The sequence below is a fragment of the Bos javanicus genome, chromosome 20, assembly GCF_032452875.1.
Source record: "Bos javanicus breed banteng chromosome 20, ARS-OSU_banteng_1.0, whole genome shotgun sequence".
In the NCBI taxonomy this organism is placed as follows: Eukaryota; Metazoa; Chordata; class Mammalia; order Artiodactyla; family Bovidae; genus Bos; species Bos javanicus.
The window spans coordinates 61,123,518-61,143,118 of record NC_083887.1 but is presented as its reverse complement, the minus strand read 5'-3'; the positions used below and the strand labels follow the sequence as shown (position 1 = coordinate 61,143,118).

The 19,601-nt window shown below is 39.2% G+C and overlaps 1 protein-coding gene across 2 annotated transcripts in view; it reads right to left on the bottom strand.

The window, feature by feature from the left end:
• CTNND2 (catenin delta 2) overlaps positions 1–19,601 on the bottom strand; it is a 1,100,621-nt gene that overhangs the window by 870,855 nt on the left and 210,165 nt on the right. The window lies entirely within an intron of this gene.

The following is a 19,601-nucleotide window of genomic DNA, read 5'->3' as shown; positions in this document are numbered from 1 at the left end:
GCTCTTTCTTTCTTAGTTATTCTGGCTAGAATCTTATTGGTTTTATTAAAAACTGCTTTTGAAAGAACTAGTGTTTGGTTTTATTGATTTTTTTCTATTGATTTCTTGTTTTTGATTTTATTGATTATTGCTCTAATACTTATGATTTTTTTTTCTGACTTTGATATAATTTGTTCCTTTCATAATTTCTTAAGGTAGAAACTGATTATTCATATTAGATCTTCCTTCTTTTCTAATATATGCATTTGAATACTATAAATTTCCCTCAGAGCACAATTTTTATTGCAATCTACAAACTTTCACAAGTTTTATTTTCATTTACTTAAAATGATTTAAAATTTCTTTTGAGATTTCTTTTTAAACCAAACTATTATTTAGTTGTATGTAAGTATTCTATTAAAAAGGAAGCAAATTTTTAAAAACTGCCACTAATCAATTCAATGAGCTTCTGACTCCCTGGTGGCTCAGATGGTAAAGCATCTGTCTACAATGCAGGAGACCTGGGTTGGATCCCTGGGTCGGGAAGATTCCCAGGAGAAGGAAATGGCAACCCACTCCAGTACTTTTGCCTAGAAAATCCCATGGATGGAGGAGCTTAATGCAGGCTACTGCCCATGGGGTCACAAAGAGTCAGGCAAGACTGAGCAACTTCACTTTCACTTTCAATCAAGTCAATACTTATCAATGAATATCTGTAGAATACGTTTGCCTCATTAAATCATAATATTAAGAACTGAAATGATATTGTAAGTTTTGTATTTCAAATATTGTGCTCAGTCATATCCCACTCTTTGTGGCCCCATGGACTGTAGTCTGCCAGTTTCCACTGCCCATGGGATTTTCCAGCCAAGGAGTGGGTTGCCATTTCTTCCTCCAGGGGATCTTCCCCAGCCAGGGATTGAACCCATGCCTCCTGCATCTTCTGCATCGGCAGGCAGATTCTTTACCACTGAGCCACCTGTGATAACCCTCATTGTATGGATGCCATGACATGTCAAGTGCTATGCCAAGTCGCTTCAGTCCTATCCAACTGTCTGTGACCCCGGGGACTGTAACCCACCAGGCTCCTCTGTCCATGGGATTCTCCAGGCAAGAATACTGGAGTGGGTTGCCATGCCCTCCTCCCAGGGATCTTCCTGACCCAGGGATGGAAACTGCATCTCTTAGGTCTCCTGCACTGGCAGGAGGGTTCTTTACCACTAGCACCACCTGGGAAGCCCAGTTACATAGGTACAATTTATTAAATACAGTTTATTAAATACATCATTGGCCATTGATGATTGAACTCAATCTCCAACCCCTTTCCCCTTCCCAGAGATCAGTGGGTGTAACTGAAACTTTCAAACCTCTAATCACTCTGTTGGTTCCCATGGCAACCAGCCTTCAGCCCTCATTATCTAGGGACATTCGCAAAGTCATCTCATTAACATTACAAAAGATACTTTTACTGCTCTTACCACAGGAAATTTCAAGGGTTTTAGGAGCTCCATGCCAAAAAATAGGAACCAAATATACTTTTTTTTTTTATATTGTCAATCACAGTATTATAACACTTAAAATCTGTACTCCTCTCCTTTCTAAGAGAACACAGCTAAAAGACCAGGATTCCGAAGCCTCTCTTGTGCTAAATGAAGTCCTGTGACTAAGTTCAGATCAGTGACATATAATCAAAAGTGATGGTTTAGAACTGTGGAAAACTGTTTAAGGGACGCTGACTCAGCTGAAGGATGGGATGTTTGTCTTCCTCCCCTTTCTTATTTTAGGTACTTAGAATTGGGGAGTAGTGGCAGGAGCACCAGCAGCCATTCTGGACCATGAGGTGGCCCTGAGAATGGAAGCCAAGTATTAATACTATGGATACTAGAGCAGAAAATTAGAATGTTAAAATATGTATGGCACCAGTATGTATCAGGTTCTGTTCAAAACATTTCTTATATGAGATCATTAAATCCTCAGCAGTCCTGTGAGACTGGTACTTTTATTATCCTCATTTTATAGCTGAGGAAACAGAGAGAAAAGATAACTTCTTCACTGTCTCATGTCCTGAGAAAGATTAAAACCCAGACAGTGTGCCTATGGAGACCATGCTGTCAGGCGAGTGTATGCTCCGCGGTTCTGTCTCGTCACAACAAAGATTTGGAGCAATGGACATTAAAGCCCTCGGCACGTCACAGCTCTCGGGTCTTGGACAGACCATGTTATAGCTCTCAGGTCTGGAACAGACTGTGTTATAGCTCTTAGTCAAATCAGTGTTATAGAGTGGAACACACCAGAGTAGAGGTCAAGACAAAGGGGAAAGTAAGGAGTCACAGAAGCATAAACAAAGTGGAGGTAGAGATGGAGGGAAGGAGATATTGAAGAGGTAATAGAGAAGAATGTGGGCTTGATAATGAATTGACTTTGTGCAGACAAGGAGTGCACATCACGGCCTTGGGCCTTTTGCTTGGGAACTGGGATGATAATTGAGGCATCTGAGGATTTAGATTGAGAATGACAAGAGGGAAGATTGGGTGAGTGGAAAATGAGGTTAGTTAAGGGTATGCTGAGCTCACAATGTCCCTGGGGCCATGAGTAACTGAATTAAAAAGTCTAAATAACTGAAGAAAGTGTTGAACAAAACTTTTATGTTTTTAGCAATGTAAGTGAAAACGGGGAAAAGAAAATATTCTTCAAAGATACAGTGAGAGGGATAGAAAAGAGCCAAAAAAAATAAATAAAGGACAAGAAGAGAAAGAGGAGCCTCCAAAGGGCAGAGACGGGTGGCAGGGGGGAACAATTCTGGCCCACGTTCCCTTTCCCTTGTTGGCATCTCTAAATTCTTGACATATGGACCTATGTATAATCCACAAGCTTCTTTACAAAATGAAAATACTTGCTTAAGCAACATTTGTATCAGTTCTCTGTGAAGTTAGAAATTATAAGGATGAGTGTGGAGACTTCCCTGACAGTTCAGTGGTTACGATTCCTCACCTCTACTGCAGAGGGCATGAGTTCAATCCCTGGGCAAGAAATTAAAATCCCACAGGCACACACACACAGCAAACAAACAAACAAAAAGGATGAAGTGCTTTGTAGAAATTCCATTTTATTGATTTTAAAGTCTCTGTCAAGTCACTTATACACTGGGTTTTAAAATGTTTGTGTGTGTTTAACATCATTTCTGTATTTACTGAAAATTACTTTTTGATTCAAAGATTTAATTATTGAAGATGACGGCCCTGAACATTACGCTTCCAGTTTATTGTGGGATGAATGACTTAATGAATCAAATCTCCATTTGGTTTCATTAAGTGTGACTGGAAAGTAGCTTGCAGTGAAAATCTACCACATAGTGATACTCATCTGTGAGCTTCTAGTCTGAACTACATGGTTATATCTTGTGTCATCCTCTTGTACTGCATCTTTTTTTTGTCACCTGTCTACTCACTGAGGCCAACAGTCAATACAAATAACAATATAAACTTGCTGCTGCTGCTGAGTCGCTTCTGTCGTGTCCGACTCTGTGCGACCCCATAGACAGCAGCCCACCAGGCTCCCCCACCCCTGGGATTGTCCAGGCAAGAACACTGGAGTGGGCTGCTAGAATTTCTTAAAAACTCAATAATGCCTATAGGCTTAAAAAGAGATAAGAGATGTGATCCTCAAAACAAAAGTCCAAATGAACAACTGAGCTAAAGAGAAAGAAAGAAAAAGGCTTTTTTTTTTTTTTAAATGATCTATTTGTTGTTAAAACAAGCTGATCTATAAAAATTAGAGGACTGGGGCTACAATATAAACTTATTCAGTTGAAAAAATACTTAAATTGGTGAAGACAGAATCTGGGTGAATTCCAGATTATTCAGAAAAGATTATGTTTCATCAATATCATACCTAATCAAATGTGACTTTTGTTTTTTTAAACAAATGCTTATTTTGGTTAACTATTCCATTATCACTCCAGACCACTCTGTATAGAATAATCATCTAGGGTGTTTAGCTGAGTTGTCAAAATTCTGAAAGGGGGTTTCTAAGATAATCATAAGTCACAAGGAGATATTTTTGCTCTTACACGAAGGCACAACAGGCTTCCTGAGTGTCTATTTCTGCTTTAATAAGACCTTCCTCTCCATGATGGAATCTCCAAAGAGAAGCATCCTGCATTATGACATCAGCTAGGAACTTTCCAGGTAAGCAATTCCATCAAAAGACATCAGAGACAATGGTTGCATTTCAACAGATCTGCAGGACAGACACAGGCAACTGGCAGTTGATGCTCAAGACAAAACTGTGTGAAGTGTAAAGATACCCAGATTTAACTGACAGCTCAACAGCAACATCAAATTCATACATTACACATCTTACACAAAAGTTATACATTCAATATTTATATTCATTTTACTATTCCAGCTAAGCAACTGGAAACATATTATGAGATACTGAATTACTGTTGTTAAGTTTTATAGGTCATTATATTTGTGATGACAATGTATGAGGATGTAGTTTTACCCACGTCATTTACTATAACATAATCTGTGTACTGAGCTTCCCTCGTGGCTCCATGGCAAAGAATCCACCTGCAACGCAGGAGCTTCAGGAGACTCGGGTTTGATCCTTGAGTCAGGAAGATTCCCTGGAGGAGGGCATGGCAACCCACTCCAGTATTCTTGCCTGGAGAATCCATGGACAGAGGAGCCTGGTAGGCTACAGTCCGTGGGGTCACAAAGAGTCGGACACAACTGAAGTGACTTAGCACACATGCATGCAATCTGTGTATTAACATTCACAAACAAACAAACAAAAAAACCTGTGCATAAACACAACAATGAAAGCATAAGATAAAAAGGAGTGATATGGCACACTCCTTCATATAAGTTCCCTACTGCATAAGTATGTTATCTTCCTAGGTGGCATTAGTGGTAAAGAACCTGCCAGCCAATACAGAGAAGTAAGAGACATGGTTCGATCCCTGGGTTGGGAAGATCTCCTAGAGGAGGGCGTGACAACCCGCTCCAGTATTCTTGCCTGGAGAATCCCATGGACAGAGGAGCCTGGCAGGCTACGGTCCATAGGGTCACAAAGAAGTGACTTAGCACACATGCACATACTAGGATTTTCATCATAAACTCAAAAGATGTATGGCCATAGATATTTGACATTTATAAAATTTTCATCTGTGACAATAAAAACAATGCTGAAAAAATATCTAACAGTTCTCTCAGTCAAGGTAGGCTGGGTTATGCTACAGTAAGAATACCCTAAAAAACATGGTGGTTAACTCAACAAAATTTTTTAATGAAGATTAATTTTACAGTGCCCTTCCTCTCTGTCTCTGAGTTTGGCCAAATAAGGTATAACGGCAAACATGACACAGAAAAGGCTTGAAAAGCACTTCTATGGTTGGATTTGTCCTCTCTCTTGTGCTCCAGCCACTGCTATGAAAATATGCAAAGATGAGCCTATGAGACTCAGAGAGAAGACCTGGGTGCCCAATGGCTTCAGCTGACATCCAACTGACCCTAAGCATTTGAGAAGTGCAGCCAAAATCAACAAAACTGAGCTAACATCACACTGTGAAAGGGAAAGTGTTAGTTGCTCAGTCGTTTCTGAATCTTTGTGATCCCATGAACTGTAGCCCACCAGGCTCCTCTGTCCGTGAAATTGCTTGGGCAAGAATAATGGAGTGGGCTGCCATTTCCTCCTCCACGGATCAAACCCGGGTCTTTTGCACTGTAGGTGAATTTTCTACCATCTGAGCCACAAATGCTCCTTATTACGTACCTCTGAGATTTTGTGGTTGTTGGTACACAGCATTGTTTTGATAACAGATGACTGATAAATCAATTGGTCTCCTGGTATCTGAATGTATCTCCCAGTTTATTTTCCTGTTTTGATGGACACCATTTAAAATCAGTTTCAAGCCTACATCTATATGTCAGCTTCCACAATCCACAGACCAAGAGCTACATAGAATGCACAAAGGAATACTTTGTGAGTATACTTTGCGTTACAGTATGTCTTTCCAAGATATCACATGTTAACATGAGTCATTCTCCTTGAGCCAGTGGAGCTCTACTTTCTCCACAGTGTTTAGTGCTTCTGTCCACTGGCATCACCACTTCTCTTCTCTTCCTTCTTCCACACACAACTGCAAATGTAAACATGTGTCATCACCTCTAAGCCACCCTCCAAAGGTCAAGGGCTATTATACTGGATCCTGATGTGAAAATCCAAGGGGAAGACTTGCTGGCTCTTCTGCCTAGATGTGAATACAGCCCCTTCTTATATGGAGGGCTTCCCTTAGACATTCTTCAAGAACACCCAAGTTGCTAACTCAGTTTTTCTCTCTCTACTCAGAAGTAGCGAGTCCCTCTTTTCCTGCAATGCTTTCATATCTTCTTGCTCTACTCTGCAGATTCAAATAAGGCCTGACTAATGACCCCATTCTGAGCCAGACTCCCAAGCTCCCTACTTAACATTGAGGAGAGGCTGGGTACCTCATCATGTCAGCTTTAGATACAATGTTACCTGATGTGAGAACCCCAGTCTTGCGGAAGACCTGACTCATTGGGAAAGACCCTGATGCTGGGAAAGATTCAGTTCAGTCAGTCATTTCAGTGGCTCAGTCGTGTCCGACTATTTGCAACCCCATGAATCGCAGCTTACCAGGCCGCCCTGTCCATCACCAACTCCTGGAGTTCACCCAAATTCATGTTCATCGAGTTGGTGATGCCATCCAGCCATCTCACACTCTGTCATCCTCTTCTCCTCCCGCCTTCAATCTTTCCCAGCATAAGGATCTTTTCCAATGAGTTAGTTCTTCACATCAGGTGGCCAAAGTTTTGGAGTTTCACCTTCAGCATCAGTCCTTCCAATGAATATTCAGGATTGATTTCCTTTAGGATGGACTGGTTTGATCTCCTTGCAGTCCAAGGGATTCTCAAGAAATACCAAAGTATTTCAACTCGATGGACATGAGTTTGAGTAAGCTCTAGGAGTTGGTGATGGAAAGGGAAGTCTGGCATGGTGCAGTCCATGGGGGTGCAAAGAATCGGACACAACTGAGTGACTGAACTGAGCTGACAGGATCAGGTAAGTAATGCACATGAATGCTGGGGGCTGGCTGGGGCTAGAGTTGACTGAGTGAGTGAGTGAAAGTCACTCAGTTGTGTCTGACTCTTTGTGACCCCATGGATTATACAATCCATGGAATTCTCCAGGCCAGAATACTGGAGTGGGTAACTTTTCCCTTCTCCAGGGGATCTTCCCAACCAGAGATCAAACCCAGGCTTCCTGCATTGCAGGCAGATTCTTTACCAGCTGAGCTACCAGGAAAGCTCTCAGAGGTGACTAGAGTCTGCTATTAACAGTTGTATCCAAACAGTTAAAAGCTACTCAAACTCTTGTCAGTCCTTCCCAAGAAAAATGTTTCAATCTTTCAGATGCTCAAAAGAAATAAAATATATTTAGTTGTCCAATAATTTTTAAAGACAATCTTAACCTGGTATAAACAAAATATATATTTATGCTAACTCTGATGCTAGGAAAGATTGGAGGCCAAAGAGAAGAGGGCAGCAGAGGATGAGATAGCATCACTGACTCAATGGACATGAATTTGAGCAAACTCCAGGGGACAGTGAAGGACAGAATAGGCTTGTGTGCCTGCAGTCCACGGGGTCATGGAGTCGGACACGAGCTTAGCGACTGAACAACAACAACAACATAATTTTGTTACCTTTGAATCAGGAAATGGCAACTAACCAAAGGCGGCTGATCTAGTTAGAGGATATTTCCATTAGAAAAATAGCATCTTTAGAATAGGAAAACCTGAGAGGTACCTGAACCACGCTGTTTATTGAAAGCTACACACTCCCATCTTACCATTAACTGAGTTTTACTGTTAGAGTGTAACACAGGGGCACTCACAGGCTACCTAGGCAAACCTGCATTGTCACTGTCAAATTGCAGCTTCTGCCAGCATAAGTATGTACTGAAATAGAATCTTCACCCTCATTCTAACACTTATTGAGCAACTGTTATGCTCAGGATATTGCTTCAGTTGGTAAGGTATTTGGAGTGGAAGAAAACATTGTCTCTACCCTCAGGAAATAGGTAACCACACAGGAGAGTATTTAGTAAACAAAGAAATTTACGACTTTCAGACTTTTGTGTCTGGAAAAGGCAATTAAAAAAAAAAGGATTTGAATTATTTATCTGGGTATCTTGGCCAAATAATTTGAATTTGGAATAAAGATATAAAATATACTTTGATTAGATCAGAACAAATTAGTACCTGAAATAGTTAAGAAGGAATATTTTCATGGAGGGAGAAAATAAAAAAGAATGGTTTCTTGTCTGAAGGATTTTTATAGAATCTTATGAAACAATATATAGCACTTAGCACTTACACTTGGATCTTCATCTCAAAGCATCATTAGTCCACAATCCTACAATCTTTGCATGTTTCATGAGGAGGAGAGAAGAGAAGAAAGAAAATGATTTCTGAATCAAACATGTAAACATGCTGTTTTAATAGCAATGACTAGAAGACTAGATATAGTCAAACTCCTTTTAAATTAATTATCTAAGAAGTCTCAAGAGCACCCTTCCTATCAATCTTGTTCAAGCTTGACTTCAAAGGACCACCTACAAAGGTGTGAAGAAGGCTCACACTTCAGAGCAAATCCATGCCTGGCCTTGGCTGACATTCACTACATGAAGATTAATTAAGAAGGCTTCTCAGAATACAGATGCCTACCTAATGAGGACAGAAGTGACACATACCATTTTTCACTTTGGTCAAGACACAGATGATAGAGTAGCAGATGGTTAACTTTAACATGGACTTGGTGAAAATACCAGTGAGTGCTTCAGTCCTCACGTGGTAGAGTGTTGAGGGCACCACAGTCATGAGAGGGGTCCTGGATGCCAGCTCTGGGCATCATGGATGCAGCTCAAGTTCTGTATTCCAGATAATAGTGCACATTAGTAGAAGGCACTGAGGTTTAGAGCTGAACGTGCTGTTTTGAAAGGAGTCCATTTATATCAGCTCTAATGGATGTATCCCAACTTTTAACCCAGAATAAGATGAATGCACTTAAGCTCACATCTAAATGAATACACATTCAGCGTATTCCTTTAGGACCTTCTGTCCAGCTGAATTATGGGGCAGTTTTTGCAGTTAAGTTGTAGCTTAGTGTTGGGAAAAGGGGAAAAGCTGCCTAAGTAAAGTATGTTCTCAGTCTCCTTCCCTGGAACCTGCTAGAATGAAGGAGAGTAATGGATATAATCACATATACTAAAAAACAGAAAGTATCTACAATACAAATCCAAACCAGTGAAACTCAACTAAAGGTACACAGAGCCTTAAAGCTTCTCTCCAAAGCTTAACCAGAAAGTAGATTTCTATGGAATTAAGAAAGAGAATTCTCAAAGTCTCAATCAATGATCCATTTTCAGACAATTAAACTAGAGAAACTGAAAATGGAGCCAGAAGAGAAAGAAAAAGAAAATAACTACAAGCATTCAAAGAGATGGCATCTGTCAATGGAATGGAAATAAACCATATCCAAATGACTAATCAAATACCTATAAGGGGAAAATATGACACTAACCTCTTCCTAGATGATCCAGTCCTTCACCTGGAGATGGGTCTCCAGTCCAAAGAATGGTACAGATTGTGGATAGAGAAATACACACAACATCTCTGAGCAAGTACACCAGGCAAAAACACTTCCCCCACCCAGTTTCATTCTTGAGCAAACTGTGGGCAAGATCTCCCAAAGAGATCTTTATTAGAAAAAGAAAAGATGGAAGCAGCATAAAATGGAAAAATAAAAGATGAGAGAAATAATTCAATAAGCTAAAAACCATTTATGTAGCCTGATCCCATTTGCATAAATATGTATGTATATGTGGGCATGGGAAGGCAATACCTTACATGAAACATTTGAAAATATAAAGATATCTGAGTCATGAGCTAGAGGAAGGAAAGGGAAATTTCTACTCTTATTTTCATATAGGTTCATTTTAATTCTCTTGAAATATAATTAAAAAAAAAAAAAAGATCTGAGTTGACCTTAGTCTCTGGAGAGAATGGACAACTCTCCAGGGAAGTACTGCAATGCTGCATCAAATCTGAACCTTTACCCTATCCAGCCCCTGCCAAATGCTCATCCTTATGTGCTCAGTACTCCCCTGGTCCTTATCCAGCCCCCACTGTGCCATGCCCTGAACTGCTCCCCTGCAGTAACAAGCCAACTCTCCTCTCTCTTTTCACTACCCCCCAGGCTATGGTAGACTTTTGGGTATACCCCCTGATATATGTCTTCTGGTGTTCACATTTCATGCAATACTTTCCTCTTGAGCATGAATAGCACATGGAACTTGCTTCTAACCAAAAAAATATGGCACAGAGAAGGTATGTTCTATCTGTGACCACACTATATTACTAAGACTCTTCTTGCTAACAGGCGTGCTCAAGAGACTCCTGGCTGACTTGATGAGGTAAGCAGTCATATTGGGATACTTGACGTGGCCAGAACTGTGGGTGGCTTCAAGGAACAAAGGCACCGTCCAGGCTCTCACTGACTGGTAAGTAGTAATGGACTCTCAAACCCATAGGTATGAGGAAATGAATTCTTCCAATAACCTGAGTGCTCTAATACTTTGGCCACCTGATGTGAAGAGCTGATGGCCAAAAACGCTGATGTTGGGAAACACTGAAGACAAAAGGTGAAGAGGGTGGCAGACGAGATGGTTGGATAGCATCACCAACTCAATGGACGTGAACTTGAGCGAATTCCAGGAGATACTGGAGGACAGGGAAGCCCAGTGGGCTACGTGGGATCACAAAGAGTCAGACACGACTTAGTGACTGAACAACAGCGATAACCTGAATGAACATGGAAGCAGATTCTTCCTCAGTTGAGCGTTCAGATGAGAACCCAGCTCAGCTGATACTTTTATTACAGAGATGTGAATTTCTGACTAGAGGACCCAGTTAAAGCATGCATGAACTTCTGACCTGCAGAAACTGAAGTCATACATGTACTGTTTTAGTCAAAAACAAAGTAAAGACAAAATGCTGAAACTGTTTCCTTTGGTATGATCTGAATCATGTTGCTAAAACATGAGCAGGCCAGGCAAGAAGAATAAGGAGGACTTTTCAAGATCTGTGCTCCCCAAACACTTTTAAAACATCAAGTTCATTGACGCAAATTTTATATTCAGTAAAATGAATTCTTTTTAATAGAAAGATTAAACAATGTTAACAAACATCCAGAGTTGTATAAGGACCACCATGATCAAATATAGAATACTGTTAGCACCCCAAAGAACATCCTTCAGTCTATCACCAGGACTCCCCAGTACCCAGGTATCCACTACATGTTTTCCATCTATAGTTTTGTCCTTTTGTGAATGCCTTGTAAGCAGAATCATGCATTATGCAGCCTCTTTTGTCTGTCCCCTTTCACTCAATCTAATGCTTTTGAGATTCATCCAGTTGTTTCATGGATTAGTAACTCATTCCTTTTTCATTCTGAATTTGTTTCCCAGGAAGTTCCTAAGATAAGAAGGTGAAAAGTAGGCATTCCATCACTTTTGACAACTGTGACTTCAGAAACAGAGCAGGCTTGCTAGCCCCCTTCTCCTCCCGATATGTATAAGCCTAATGAGGTCTTGTAGAAAATCCCCCATCTCCACTCAGAAGCAGAATGATACCTCCCACCCCTGCCGTCTGAGTCTCAGGGAAGTGATCCAACTGGTAAAAAAAACCTCAAACAAATCCAGAATTCTAATGAAAAGCAGTCTGGAAAATGTATCTTTACCTTTCCAGCCTTAGAAGTCCAGAAAAAATTCGCTTCCATTTTTATCTTTACTTCAAATATGGTCCAAAGCTCAAAACTGGGAACAAAGGCTATGTGAATGACATAGCACATAATAAATGTTAAAAGTTCAAGTTTTTAGATTCATCTTAAATATAAATAGAAATTTTAATGTTCTCTTTCCACTCTCTCTGTTATGGAAGTCACATTTTTTTAAACCCATATTTTAGATTGGTAATAATTTGTGATAACAAAGTCTATAAATTTAAAAGAGACTCTGCCTAAAAAAAGAAAGAAGAAAAGTGTCATAAAACCTTGAAGGTCTTCACATGCCTTCACTGTAGATAACTCTCACTGTCTGACTCTCATTAACCTCTTAGAGCCTTTGTTTCTACATCTTAAATGTAAAATGATAGAGTTAAATATTTTTAAGAACTTCCAACTGCAAGTCTCTCTATTTTGTTAATTCTAGGACACTAGTTAGGACATTAAATAATAAGTTACATATGTCCAGAAGAATTACATTAACATGATTAAAAATATGTTTTAAAGGGTGATTTTTTTTTTTCTTTAACCTAAGGAATAGCTGAGTAGGTTCATCAGTGGTAAATGTGAAAATAAGCAGTGGCGAGTAATCAGCTATATTTCTTTTCTAGAATAATACAAAACGTGCCCCAGCTTCTTAAGGAAGGGAAGCCATTAAACATTACCAAAGGAGGCTAAAAACTCTCCTACAGCGAAAAGCTTTAAGTAAGAAAAGATTACATCCTTCTGCAAGGGTTTAATTATGGCTCTTTCCAGACATTAGAGAGATTCTAGTACTTCTAATAATTATAGTAACACTAACTGTGATTCTTTTATTTACATACTGATATATCTGCTGGGATATGTTCTTCTGAACAATCTGAACAGCAATGTCTAAAAACTAGAGGTTTATTTTCCTTGCATGATAAGGCTGGAAGTGTTTAGTCCAGAACTCCATGCTGTGGCTCAAGGACACTGAAGACCCAGACTCTACCTTTTTATTATTATTATTTACGAACTTATTTTTGGCTGTGCTGGGTCTTTGTTGGTGTGAGGGCTTTTCTCCAGTTGTGGTGAGTAGGAGCCACTCTCTAGTTGCAGAGCACGGGCTTTAGGGCACGCAGGCTTCAGTAGGTGTGGGTGTTGGTGTTAGGGCTTTTCTCCAGGTGTGGTAAGTAGGAGCCACTCTAGCTGTAGAGCACGGGCTTTAGGGCACGCAGGCTTCTGTAGGTGTGGGCTCACTAGCTGTGACTCCTGGGCTCCAGAGCACAGGATCAGCAGTTGCGGCGCTCGGGTTTAGTTACTCAGTGGCATACAGGATCTTCCAGGATCAGGATTGAACCCATGTCTCCCGCCTTGGCAGGTGGATTCTTCACCACTGACAGGCTTTATCTTTCTTGACACTTTCCCATCCTGGGGGTGCTGCTGGCCAACTGAGAGCCATGAACTGCTGTTGTAGTTCCAGGCATTGGTCCACAGCTGAGGCAGGAATACTGGGGCAAGGGCAGTACACTGACCATTATAGGAAAGCAAAAACTGTCTCAAAAAACTCAGTGCGTTTATGCTGTTATTTCTTAGATATATGTCAGCCTCACTACAGAGGATTCTGGAAGATAAAATTCAGCTTTCCCATTTTGATAGCAAAGGATAAAAGGGGAGAAGGCGGTGGAACTTGAGCTATCAGTAGTGTCTGGCAGAGACCTCAAAACTTCAAAGAGTTTTTACATTTTTTCAGGCTATCAGCAGCTAGGGTTAACTCCCAGTTATATATAGGCAAGAATTATCTTTTATTCAATGATTACTGACTCTGGGAAAATGCTCAGCTACATTGTGACATGGTGTGTCTGTGTTTCTTTGTATAATTTAATCATGTAAAAGCTTCTCTTTTCTCTGATGTGTTAAGACACTTGTCAAAACGTCAGATAAAATAAGATGATGAACTAATACTGCATTCCAAAATGGTACACACTAATGCCAAGCACTTTTGGAGTTATTTTTGTTTTTCTTCCCGCTTACGAAGAACATGCAGTGAACTGCAAAAACAATGTTCAAAGTTAAAATTCATACAGAAAGGAGAAAGAGCAGCCCAGACAGAACTGTTTCCAGCATGTTTGAAATGGTATTCAGATTATGTAAAAGAATACAAATGCTGTTGTCAATTAGTATAAGATCGGCTCTTGTTAATATAAACAAATTTTGTAAAGAACACTATTTTAATATTAAATTCATGTTCTGTAAGCTAAAACATTCTGCAGTGAAACTTCTATCTATGTATATTTAAAAAATAGAAACTATGCTTATTTCAATAAGATTAAGCAGAGATACTATGAAAATCATACTGGTAGATTATAACCAAGAGGAGCTTATTCAGGAAAACGCCTGTAATATTTCACTTAAAATCCATGAATGCTGTGTATTCTGTGACACATGGAATATAGATAAATCTTCCTTGTAGAATTAACCTAAACCCAGAGGGCTCTTTCAAGCTGGTGAGAGAAGAGACATACACAGATAAGGCAAATACCAATTAGAAAGTACCATGGGTCCCAAGAGGGGTGGAGGCAAAAGAGAGATGATTGTTCCTTGGGGAGGCTTTGGGGAGCCAAGAACAATTAATTTGGATCTCGACCAGCTTTGCTCTGTCTCTATGTCCTAAATCACCTGGAGATTTAGGCTAAAAGGATGCACTAACCCCTCCTCTGGTTAACTGGTTGGACTGTTAACATCCAACCAGTGGCCAAATCCCATCACCTTCAGCTCTCTCATCCCACTTCATTCCCCAGGCTACTTCCTTGGGAGAGGGGATTGTTTTCTCTCTCCTGGAGTTTTCCAACAATCATATGCTTCTCAGTAAGGGCCCTGGGGTCATTTTTTTCCCCAAAGGAAAATCTGATTATAGTACTCCCTTTCTTTAAAACACCACCACCACCATGACCACGACCATCACCTCTATTGTGATTTGTTCACTGTCTACAGAGCAAAAGGACAAATCCTTGTGATTGAACACACTGTCTTACATGATCCCTAGGGAAATGGCCCAGCTCTCAAGTTGGAAGGATGGAAAGGATGATCCGGAAAAATAAAATAAAAGCCCTGAGCCTTTTGATTTCCTTGGTAATCTCATCTCTCTGGTCCTCATGTCTGCCTGTTGATACCAGGCAGCACTTAGTGCATCATCTGGTCCCAGAATTCCTCTGATGTCAAGAGCAAACAACCCTGCTAGTGCCTGATGGCAAATTTAAACTCACTGCTTGCTCTCCAGAGACCACAGATTTTGCCCTTGGATGGCCAGTGGGAGTGTGCCACACTGATTCTAGTCTGGAGACCAGACACAGAAGCCTGAATGACTGGACAGAAACAAGAAGAGGGGGTTATTTGGAAACACTTTCATAGTCAATCAATTCTACTTCTAGGGGAACATTATCCACCAGGGACACACAGGGCTTCAATAAGTAAAAGTAATAAACCTTGTCTTTGAATAGTATTGTTAGGATTATTTCTTTGATTTCAGCAAACCCACAGAGAAGCAAAACCAGTCTATATGATCCACATAGCACATTTGTTATAGTTTTTATCCTACAATGCTGTCAGTCATACATACTATTATATACTTCTTGAAAGAGACACACATTCTCACTTGTCTTTCCAGTTCTGGCATATAATATCACAATAAATGTTTGCCGATTGGTTAAGTCTATATATATTAATAGTTGAATGAACAAATAAATGAATTTTCTCAGGAAATCATGTATATCTAATTTTCTGTTTCTTTTTCTATATGATGTAAAAGTACAGCATGTTTCTTATAAAGCTCCTCAGTTGTTCTTAAAATTCCAGCTCAATAAATCTGAAGAGATACACGGATTAAGTTTAATTTTAACTGGATGAAATCTTTCAACAGTTCTAAGGTTGAGAGCTCTCAGGTTTATCTCCCAGGTTTGAGATACAAAACCAAAGTTGTGTAAATAGATTAAATACTTCTTGGAAGTTAAAAAAAGATGGAGTTAAAGGTTAAATAGTTGTGAAGCCTAAAAGAGTTTTCCTGCATACTGACCTCACACATAGCAAAAGCAACATGAAGGATGTCTGAACTTTCTCCTTCATCAATTTATCTCCGGAAATTCTCTAGGGCAGATCTTGTGGGGGAGGGGAGAGAATTTGAAGAATATCAACCACAAACTTTAACTTTATGTAATTAGTGTTTTCAGCAAATACCTTACGTTGTTCCCCTCTCCAGCAACCACAGCTGAAGCTTGGGACAGTGGGTCACCATAAGAGCATACAGTCAGTGGACAGAAGAAGGGTAAGGATGTGACATTAGCACTAAGGTTTTTGCAAATTTACTCTTTTATTCTTTGCCATGGCAAAACAAAATACAATGCCATCTTATCCATTGGCAATTAACTTTAAACATATGAAGGCAAACAAGTTCTCATCCCCGGTCACTCCATGTAACCCATATAGATGCTACTCTTTACATTTAAATGTCTTTCTCATTGACTTAGTTCTCAAAGTGGTACCCTTGAGATTCACATTCTTTTTACCCACAACTGGTCCTATTTGATGATACTGTTTATAATGTAATTGGCATAGTCCTAATTTTAACCTGGAGAGCATTTTTATCACTGGCCACTTACAAACAAAAATGTATTTTTGTCCATTTCAATTGGTTTAACGCCAAGTTATATTACATAAACACTCAGGTTTTATTGTCTTTTAAATTAAAAGTGAAAGTACATATTCTGAGGCTAATATCACATAAAATAATATTTCATATTTCTTGTGTATTTACTACATATCATGCACTGTTTTAAGCTCTCTACAAATTAACTTTGAAATTCTCACAACCTCTTATGAGGTAGATAGTATTATCAATATATGAACAGGTGAGGAAACTGAAAGAGAGAGGGGTTAAATGAGGCAATAAAATATGCATTACAACACTTTTAGTTATGGATAACTCTTACATCTTGAGCATTCATGCTTTGCTACATATTATCCACATGGGATTAGGCAAATTATCTTACCTCATTAAACCTCATCTGTCAGATGGCCATTACAATTGTATATGCTTGTAACTGGGCAGGATTAATAAGATAATGTGTATGCACAGTGCCTGGCCCAGAGTAAGTGATTTTCAGTTAACATTGTCATGACTAGGAATTCAAGCACTGATCTCTAGCCTTGGATCAGAACTAATAATTGGTGTAATTTTGGAGAAGATACTTAAGCCCTGTGTTTCCCAGTTTCTTTACCTGTGGAGTGAAATGAGCTAAGCTTCCTCCACTGACCACATCAGGAGCACAAAATCACATCAAACAATGTTTGCAGAAGGTCATCTGTAAAGAACTATATCCATACAAACTATCACTTTTATTAAATCAGCTGGAAGAAAATTGCTTTAACCTTTCATTCTACAATTACCACTTCAGGTGAGTTTCAGGGTCCTTGAGCTCACACAGCTAAATGTTTTCACAACATTTTTAATGGCAAAGTGGGAGATGATTCAAAAAAAGAAAAGAACAGCTTTCCAGAATACATTCAACAAAGCAACTCTCTGAGTTTGTCGTGGGACACAGGTCTGTCTCGTCAAAGTTTTACAGCCCTTGTTTCTATAATGATGGGTGAAATTCAGTAAATTTAGTGATCCTACAAATAACACACAGACATCAAGAAAAATTTGAAATACTTTCAGTGTTCTTAATTCACTAAAGGAAATAGATGTTAAGATAAAAATAATTTTATAAGATAATTTAAATAAAAACATTATAGTGCTGAGAAGATCAAACTATGATTAAATATGCTACGCTAAGTCGCTTCAGTCGTGTCCGACTCTGTGTGACCCCATAGACGGCAGCCCACCAGGCTCCCCTGTCCCTGGGATTCTCCAGGCAAGAAAGAACACTGGAGTGGGTTGCCACTTCCTTCTCCAATGCATGAAAGTGAAAGCTGAAAGTGAAGTCGCTCAGTCATGTCTGACTCTTAGCGACCCCATGGACTGCAGCCTACCAGGCTCCTCCATCCATGAGATCTTTCAGGCAAGAGTACTGGAGTGGGGTGCCATTGCCTTCTCCGAATTAAATATAAATTCTCTCATTTATTTTAAACTCATTTTCTGATGGTGTTGAGTAAATGGGTAAAATTTAATATTTTTAAAAACTAGAGATAAAAGCATTGTTTTTCTATATAGCAACCAATAAAACAACACTAAGCAGTCATTCATTCCAGAAACTAGAGTTTAGTAACTTCCCATAGTTGTCATATTTAATGGCTTAACATAAGTTCAAAACAAATCCTAAATATATTGGTTTGAGAAGAAAATTTGTATAAAGTTAATTTTTGATTAATTATATGTAGTAGTGAAAATGAGGAAATGGTACCAAAACAGTGTATGAAAGTAAGATTATTTCATAATAATTCCTTCTATATGAGCTTTATATCATGCTGAAGATAAATAAAAATAAAGGTATCATCTAAATCACTACAGAAGAAGTATGTACACACAGTTGCAAATTAGATTAAAAGAAAGGAAAAAAAGTGAACTTTAGATATTTTATATCTTTCTGTGAAAAAACAATATATGACCAGGTAGAAATAGTAAATATAGTCAGTATCTTATTTTCTTATTTTAAAATGAAGAAAAAGAACATGAATGGGCTATCTCTCCAACACCATTGGCTATCTACGCTATTCTTATGAAGGTTGAGTTAAAAGTTATTTACTTTTGGAGAGATGGTTAGCATGTAGATACAAGATACAAGCGCTAAGATGTCCAAATAGGCACGTATCCAGGAGGGTTCTTTTTGTAGTATTTTCATCAGAAAGATAAGCCCTCTATACCAACAGTCATAGTATCATTAGAATATCTGAAAACAGCTCCAATCCAATAGGGAGAAATACAGTTTAACACAGACTGACAATTTTGCATCTTTCCTAGGGCAAAAATTAGAAGAAAATGTGTGATGAATCTGAAGACTAAAATTGTCTGAAAAGCACAATCAATAAAAACTAAACTGGCCATCTCGACCTACAATTCTCCTGCAGAGGGGACCCAGGAAGCACCCTGAGGATTTCAGTTCAGTTCAGTTCAGTCGCTCAGTCTTTTCCGACCCTTTGTGACCCCATCAACTACAGCACGCCAGGCTTCCCTGTCCATCACCAACTCCCAGAGCTCGCTCAAACTCATGCCCATCAAGTCAGTGATGCCATCCAACCATCTCATCCTCTGTTGTCCCTTCTCCCACTTTCAATCTTTCCCAGCATCAGGGTCTTTTCCAAGGAGTCAGTTCTTCCCAACAGGTAGCCAAAGCATTAGAGCTTTAGCTTCAACATCAGTCCTTACAATGAATATTCAGGACTGATTTCCTTTAGGATTGACTTGTTTGATCTCCTCTCAAGAGTCTTCTCCAACACCACAGTTCAAAAGCATCAATTCTTCGGCACTCAGCTTTCTTTATAGTCCCACTGTCACATCCGTATGTGACTACTGGAAAAACCATAGCTTTGACTAGAAGGACCTTTGTTGGCAAAGTAATGTATCTGCTTTCAAGTTATACACATTTAAACAGGTCAGGTCTGTGACCAAACTGTAGGTCTAAGAGCAAGCTAAATGACAGTTTAATTGTGCAATTTACTCCCTCTATTTAATTTTGTTATAAAGAAAATATATGTTTGCTCTGAGTGATGGCCTAATTTATTTTTAAAGAAAACTCGAAAGATTTTTCTTGTGATTATATCTGAAAACAAAGTGAACAAATCTTAAGTAAGAGGGTT